Here is an 8,461-nt window from a genome sequence, read left to right as displayed (position 1 = left end):
ATCCACTTGGTAAACTTGTCGACTGCCACTAGCACATGGGTAAATTCGCTCCTGTCGGTCCTCAGAGGTCCAACCATGTCCAATCCCCAAACAGCAAAAGGCCAGACGAGTGGAATAGTCTTCAGAGCTGATGCAGGTTTATGGGACATGTTGGAGTAAAACTAACAGCCTTCACACTTGTCCACTATTTCTTTTGCCATCTCATTGGCACGTGGCCAGTAAAATCCTGCTCGGTATGCTTTGGCCACGATTGTCCGAGAGGATGCATGGTGACCACAGGTCCCCGAGTGAATATCATTGAGGATCATTCGGCCTTCTTCTGGCATGATGCACTTCTGGCAGACCCCAGTTACTCTTTCTCTGAACAACTAACCTCTTATCATGGTAAAGGCTTTAGATCATCGGACGATCTGTCGAGCCTCTTCTTCATCCTCTGGAAGTTCTTTCCTAAGAATGTATGCAATGTACGGCACTATCCAGTCGGTGGTGATGACCAAAACCTCCATGATCAAGTCGACCATGGCTGGGACTTCGACCTCAGTCGGATCTGTGGTGCTCTCGGGCTGTGGTGACTCTTCGGTGAAAGGATCCTCTTGAACTGAAGGTGAATGAATATGTTCCAAAAACACATTAGGGGAATGGCCTCTCTCTTTGAACCTATCTTTGCCAACTCATCTGCAGCTTGATTTTTCAGTCGGGGTATATGGTGAAGCTCCAACCCTTCAAACTTCTTTTCCAGCTTTCTTACCGTGTTGCAATAACCAGTCATGGCTAGGCTCCTGACATCCCATTCCTTCATTACTTGATTAACCACCAAATCCGAGTCGCCGTAGACCATAAGGCGACGGAGGCTGAGTGAAATGGCCATACGCAACTCGTATAAAAGTGCTTCATATTCGGCTTCATTATTGGAGGAATCAAAATGGATCTGGAGAACATAGCTAAGCTTGTCTCCCCGGGGGGATACCAATCCCACCCAAGCACCTGAACCATTCAGCATCTTGGAGCCATCAAAGAACATAGTCCAATGCTCCGAGTGTACTTGAGTCGGCAACTGCTGCTCGATCCACTCGGCGAGGAAATATGTGATTGCTTGAGACTTGATAGCTTTCTTTGTCTCAAACTTGATATCCAATGGAAGGAGTTCAATCGCCCATTTTGCCACTCGACCAGTTGCATCTCTGTTATTCAGAATTTCAAATAGTGGTGCGTCGCTGACGCTTGTAATGGAGTGATCAGAGAAATAATGTGCAACCTTATTCATGGTCATGTATATTCCATAGACAAGCTTCTGATAATGCGGATATCGTTGCTTGGATGGAGTCAAAACTTCAGAGAGATAATAAACTGGGCGCTGAACCTTGTAAGCTTTTCCTTCCTCTACTCGCTCGACCGTGAGTACTGTACTGACAACTTGTCCAGTGGCTGCAATGTAAAGCAGTAAAGGCTCTTTGCTTATTGGCACAACGAGTACCGGCTGGGTGGACAACAGGGTTTTGAGCTCTACAAACGATGCATCGGCTTCCTCGGACCACTCAAACTTATCAGATTTCTTCATCAGCCGGTAAAGAGGCAAGGCCTTTTCACCGAGACGAGAAATGAATTGACTCAAGGCGGCCAAACAACCAGTCAGCTTCTGAATGTCATGCACTCGCACAGGGCGTTTCATTCGAAGGATGGTATCAACTTTTTCTGGATTGGCGTCGATCCCTCATTCGGAAACGAGAAAACCGAGTAACTTTCCTCCCAGAACTCCGAATGTGCACTTTGACGGATTAAGCTTGATATCCATAATGTCATCCATGTATGCTTCCACATTCCGACTGATTTGAGTGAGCAGACACTTTTGAACCATTCTCATGAATGTGGCTCCGGCATTTTTAAGACCAAATGGCATGGTGACATAGCAAAAGCACCCAAATGGGGTGATGCAAGCTGTTTTTATTTCATCGGGACCATACAGACGGATTTGATGATACCCAGAATATGCATCCAAAAAAGACAAGCGCTTGCACCCCGCGGTCAAGTCAACAATCTGATCGATGCAAGGGAGAGGGAAGTGATCTTTCGGGCAGGCCCGATTGATATGCTTGAAATCGATGCACATACGAAGTGAATCGTCCTTCTTAGGCATGAACATGACTACATTGGCAAGCCACTCGAAGTGGTAGATCTCACGGATGAACTCTGCTGCTAGCAGCCGAGCCACTTCCTTGCCAATCGCTTTCCTCTTCTGCACGGCGGACCGCCAAAGATGCTCTTTGACGGGTTTTACCTTGGGGTCGACTCGCAAACGGTGCTCAGCCAGTCCCCTGGGAAACCTGGCATGTCATAGGTTTCCATGCAAAGATGTCCCAGTTCTCACAGAGGAACTAGATGAGCGCTTCTTCCTATTTGCTGTCGAGTGTTGTTGATATATGAGTCGGTGCAGCATTGGGATCGGTCGGGTGAATATGAATCGGCTTCGTTTCACCAGTCGACTGAAATGCAGAATTCGTAGCAGGCTACTTGGCTCGGAGTAAATCACTCGGATCTGCATTCTTCTGATACTCTTGGAATTCAAGTGCTGCCATCTGCACATCGGCAACTTTGGAACCTTTCTGGAAGCATTCCTCTGCTTTCTGCCGATTGCCAGTAACTGTGATCACACCTTTGGGGCCAGGCATCTTCAACTTGAGATACACGTAACATGGTTGAGCCATAAAACGTGCGTAGACCGGCCTACCCAGAATGGCATGATAAGCACTCTGGAAATCCACGACTTCAAATGTCAACTTCTCCTTACGGTAATGCTTGGAATCACCAAAAACCACGTCGAGGGCGATCTGGCCGAGTGATTCGGCTTTCTTTCCAGGGATAACACCATGAAAACTCATATTGCTCTCGCTAAGCTTGGACATCGGAATGTCCATCCCCTTCAAGGTTTCAGCATAAAGGATGTTCAAACCACTGCCACCATCCATCATCACTTTAGTCAGTCTAGTGCCTCCAACCACGGGGTCGACCACCAGTGCTTGCCTCCTGGAGGTGGCTACATGAACAGGATGGTCAGACTGGTCGAATGTGATGGCTGTTTGAGACCATTTCAGGTATGTGGTCGTCGTCGCCGGAGCGGCCATATTCACTTCTCTGTTGATGACTCTCAATTGACTCTTGCTCTCAACATCAGCAAAAATCATCAGGGTTGAATTGACTTTGGGATAACCATCGTCTTCTTCCTCATCCTTGTCTCGTCCGACTCCTTTCCCTTTTCACTAGGTTGATCTCCTCGGAACTGCTGGATCAGGAGCCGACACTGTCAAGTGGTGTGTTTAGGGTAAATCAGATTCCCCTATTCGTCCTTCTTCGTGTGGATGTGACACGGTAAATCCAACACATCATTTCCTGCCTGATCCTTCACTTTCTTAGGGGGCCGGGGCCCTTTAGGTTTTCCCTTGAACTTTGCTTGAGCCACTGCAGCAATCTCGCCGGGTGCCGCCGGCTCGGCCTTACGCTTCTGTTTCCGATTGGAATTACCTCCACCGGTCTCTTGGCCGACTAGCTTACTCTTTCCGCTACGGAGTCGATCCTCTTCTTCCCCATTAGCGTACCGGGTGGCTATTTCCATCATCAAAGTCAAAGTCATATCACCAGTCCGACCGAACTTCAGGACCAACTCTCGGTACTTGACGCCTTCCTTGAAAGAGCACACTGCTTGATGCTCTGATACATTTTCAACAGTGTGATGCAAAGTGGTCCACCTCTAAATGAAATCTCACAAAGTCTCACTCGGCTTCAGCACACAATGCTGCCACTCGGTCAATCCTGCAGGTCGTTTGCAAGTGCCTTCGAAAGTTCTGACGAACACTCGAGCCAACTCTTCCCAACTGTATATACTGCTCAGAGCTAACTGAGTCAACCACGCTCGGGCCGACCCTTCCAACATCAGCAGAAGATGTTTCATTGCTACTTCATCATTTCCACCGCCAATCTGCACAGCCACTCGGTAATCCTCAAGCCAAGTTTCAGGCTTGGACTCTCCGGTGAACTTACTGACTCCGGTCGCCAACCTGAAGTTGGGAGGAATCACTGCCGCCCTGATGGCTCTGCTGAAACACTCTGGACCGGAAACATGCACTCTGCTGCCACTTGGAAGATCTCTGCCAGGGTCTTCTCTATGCGCTCTGTTCCGGTCGACCAGGCCTTGAACAAGGATGGATCTCGCGTCGAAGCCTAGTTCTCTTGGGTCGACTGAGGCTCTGCGCTCGCCACTGTGACGGCGTCTGTCATTGTTCCGCCGAGGCACATATGACGCACTCCTCGGAGGAGGCATGGGTCCCCGACGATGATTGTCGTGGTCGAGTGGATGATCATACTATCCACGGCCCTCACGCCGTGGAGGCGATCTTAGGCTATGGGCCGACTGAACTGTATCCGCTACTATGGATCTGCTGTGAATCCTATTTCGTGAATGAGACACTGTTGTGTTTTCCTCTCCCGCTGCCCGGAGCAAAGCCCGGATCTGCATCAGCCCTCTGCCAGCCTCCGACTGGGAAGGTTGGATCGACTTTGCTATTCGGGCCGCAGTTGTGAGGTTCTGAATCGGAGTACGGTATACCTTGGGTGGAGGCGGGAAAAGCTGCCGTCGACTGGAGTCAGGAACCCGCTCCCGAGCACGCTTGTCGAGAGCACGCTAAGGGTTATCCAGTCGAGTGCGCTCAGCCAAATTAGCTAGGCGCACCTCCTCCAAGGCCCGAGCCTCGGGGGTTTCTCCAACGATAGGCGTGTGGACTGCATCCATGTTGCGGCGACGAAGTTCTTCCCTCTGCTGTGAAGAGAGGGGTCGGTACTCCTCGTGGACGCGCGACGGATCGCCGCCCCCGTCCCTGCCGTCCTCTCGGCGGAAACCAGGTGGACTGTGAGGTCCGTCGACCATCAAGACTTCGGCCGCAGGGTCGCTGCTATCGGACTAGGATGCGGTCTTCGCGGAGCCAGTCCACAGATCGAACAGGCCATGGAGAGTTTCGTCGGGCTCGATTGCCGCGACTTGATGGGTGGCCGAACGCCGAGCCACCACGTGCTTCATCCACCGCTGAAGCCGCGATCGACCGGATCGCTTGCGGCGGCGAACAGCGGGAAGGGAAAACACCATCGGAGCCGACTGATACTGAGTCGACGGCTGCCGAAGAAGGACGCCGCGAACGCACGCGCGGAAGTGCGTCACCCCTCGGACAGGGAGCGCCTCAATGTCCAGGGGAGCTTCTTGAAGCCATGCGAAGTCGTCGGCGACAAAAACGAGCGCACCGATACGGATCTCGCGGCCCTCGGCCAATCCGTCGCCGGAAACCATGATGATGATGATCGGTAAAACTTGCAACTTCACCAACAAGTCGCTAAGACACCTGCCCCGCGGTGGGCGCCAATTGTCGTGGTCCTAAGACTGACAGTAGAAAGGGGGTAGGTATGGAGAGGGAAGATCCTAGCTATGGTGAAGGTGTACACACAGAGTTTACGAGTTCAGGCCCTTCTCAATGGAAGTAACAGCCCTACGTCTCGGTGCCCGGAGGCGGTCGATTGGATTATGCGTGTGATATTACAGGGGGTGCGAATCCTTGTGCCAGAGGAGGGAGGTGGCTTATATAGAGTGCGCCAGGACCCCAGTCGTCCTCCATTACAAGGGACTTAATGTACATAAAGTGGGGGCGTTACTGGGAACGCCAGCCTTAAGTGATGTTAATGACCTTAATGACTATAGAGTGAACGTCTGTCTGTTGCCACGCTGAGTGACTCCTGGTCTTCAATAGGTCGAGTGATTCTCTGTATGGTCGAGTGATTCTCTATATGGTCGAGTGACGGTAGAGAGGAGGACCCCCGAGTGGTATGACCGTCGAGTGGATTGCACTCAACGTCTTCGACTGGGGGTCTCCTGCTGTCTCTTGGATTTCTTATCTTCTAGGGTAGTGACCTTGGGTAGGACGTATAGGTCATGCCTATGACCCTACCCCAGGTTTGTATCCTCATCAATCGTTGCCTCCTTCTCCTCCACTACAAAAAGAGCTAGGGTTTCTGCCTCCCGTTGGTGCCGCCGCAGATCCGCTCCTCTCTGGTGGCCCTAGGGCCATGGGGGCACGGTGGATCTCGGCAAGGGCCAGCGAGAGGGCTCCGTTTTTAGTTGTTTCTTTCAGTTTTGCTAGGGTTTGTGTCCTTCTTAGGAAGACGAGACAGCGGCGGCTCCCTGAAGATGGAATAAAGGTCTCCCCGTCTAGACCTCGTTCGGCGGTGCGTCTAGCATGGTTGGTGGGCGTGTGGAGATTTTTTTTCCAAAAAGGAGGTTAACACCCGGCCTTTGCATCAGAATGATGCATACGGCCATATTATTAATAAGCAAAGGTTCAAGTGGAGGTGTGTCTCTGGCGGATCTATCTTTGGTGGATTTGTTCGGATCTCGTCGTTGTTCGTCTATGTTCGTGTGTCTTCGAGTTGGATCCTTCTGATCTACGTTATTCTTTATCTGCGGCGGTTGCTGTTCTGGTGCGCTGGTCCTAAGGGGCCTTAGCACGACGACTTTCTGACTGTCTACTACAACAAGTTGTGCCCGACTCTGGCGATGGATGGGCGATGACAGCGACGCGCCTTCGGCTCGCTTCAGTGCTTGTAGTCGTCGCTAGGTGGTCTATGGATCTGGATGTAATATTTATTATTTCTGGTATTCGTTGTACTGCCATGATTGAAGATGAATAGATCGGAAATTTTACTATTCTTGTGGATGAGATCATTTGTGACAACAACAACATAATTCAAAGATAATACTATCCCCATTGCTGTCGAACAGCAAAACAAGAAAGGCAAGCTAAACTAAGTACAACAGCCTAGAGGAGGTTGGTTTGTCTAAAACAAACTTAGAGGCTGGTTGGAACCATCCATAGCATTCTGTGCTGCGTTCCAAGCATAGGATGGTGGGTGTTGGTCCCATGTTTTGCAACGGAAACGTAAGCTTCTCCGATGTCGCGTCGCTTTGCTGTCCCGTCCTCCACGTTGAACATGTTGAAAGATTTGTCAGCCAACTTAACCAAGGAGTAGACACAGTTGTGCTGAATCCCGTACCGATCCCCAGCCAAGCACGACACGCCGAAGTTCAACGGAGCGACGAAGAAGGCGCGGCCGCCGAGATCGCGGACGGGGCGGCATTGCTGCTCGGAGAAATCCATCTTGTAGACGTTGGCTTCGTTGAAGTCTCGACTGCGCAGCAGCCTAACCATGTACAGCTCCTCCTCGGACTCCACCAAGAAGGCCTTTGCTGTTTCTCCGTAGTTGCAGCTCTCACCGTCCACGGCGATGGAGCTGAACGCCGGCCCTGCAGCAGCTGCAGGGGAGAGGTCCAGCACGCCGAGCTCGGTGGGCGAGGCATGGCATGGACGACATCGCCTCCGCTTCCCTCCTCTTTAGTTAATCAAATCAATTCACACAACGAAGAAGGGCAGCTCGCCTAGTCGATCGCCTTGATTCGTCGGCAGAGTTGGTGGTGGACAAGCTCGATCGCACGGCCGGATGGATCTAAATAGCCGCTGCTGGATCCCGACTCCAGTGGGAATCGGAACTACCAGACGGAAAGAGAATCCAGGTCGGACTCAACAGACGCACCGGATCAAAACTATCTCTTTTTCTTTTCTTTTTTCTTTTTGAGCAAAACTCTTTTTTTTTTGAGAAACTTGCCACAGACTCCTTCCCTGCGGCGTCCTCACCGGCGACCAGCGGGGGAAGATGCGGTGGGTGCGGGACAAGTACAGGATCTACGACTACTGCGCCGACCACGAGGGCGGCAAGGTGCCCGGCGTCGAGTGCACCCTGCCGCACTACTGATGAAGAGAGCATTCATTCAATTCGCACATCTCTTTCTAAGTATAGGAGTAGCAGCAGAGAAAAACGACCGACTATCCAACATCTGAATCATCTCATCATTCGGTTATGTTATAAGTTGGGCTGGGTTGGATTCGATGATAGGCATACAACCCAATCCAATCCAATCCAACCGTACCAAGTCCAAGACTGATTCGGTACGGTGGAGCTAGCTAGCTCGGGCTCACGCTGCCAGAGGGAGGAGAGAGAGGACTTGCCTTGCCCATGGATGTGATGGCGGCCGGCTGGGCTGCTGCATGCGGACGTCTTCTTCGGCGGTGCCGGGACGATCCGCTCTCGACATCATCCCTTTTGAAGAAGAAGCTCCTCGTCTCGCCCGTCGTCCAAAGACACAAGTCACGCGCACCCCGCACGCGGATGGATAACCATTCCTTGGATATATAGTGATGACGACGTGGTGGAGATTAGAAAACAAGGAAGGATCTGAAGCAAGGCCTGCCACAGATCAGTGAGGTGGCATAATCTAGACCCTCCCTCCCTCCCTCCCTAGTTAACTAATGGGCATCCCAAGCGGCACATTCGTTTCATCCCAAAATAAATACTAGCACTCCCTTCATCCCAAGCG

This window comes from Triticum aestivum, chromosome 2B, assembly GCF_018294505.1.
Source record: "Triticum aestivum cultivar Chinese Spring chromosome 2B, IWGSC CS RefSeq v2.1, whole genome shotgun sequence".
NCBI lineage: Eukaryota > Viridiplantae > Streptophyta > Magnoliopsida > Poales > Poaceae > Triticum > Triticum aestivum.
This window is presented reverse-complemented; position numbering follows the sequence as displayed.